Genomic DNA, 234 nt, shown 5'->3' on the forward strand with positions numbered 1-234 from the left:
AGAATAGCGAACTAAGGACCTTAAATACATTCACTTCCAAACTTGCCTTCTACTGCTCACTTCATCTTTTCAAAAGGTTATGAGCCCAAGTGACTCCGACGACGCGCCAAGGACACCAACTCCAGTCAGCTTCGACGCCGGACACGACAGGGCCACAGCGTCTCCAGTAGTTGTGAAAGCCACGTCCACCGCTCATGGAAGGAGCGACGACGTCAACGCAAGGATCCTCGCCAC

This window comes from Plasmopara halstedii (genome assembly GCF_900000015.1).
Source record: "Plasmopara halstedii genome assembly, contig: Scaffold_2956, whole genome shotgun sequence".
In the NCBI taxonomy this organism is placed as follows: Eukaryota; Oomycota; class Peronosporomycetes; order Peronosporales; family Peronosporaceae; genus Plasmopara; species Plasmopara halstedii.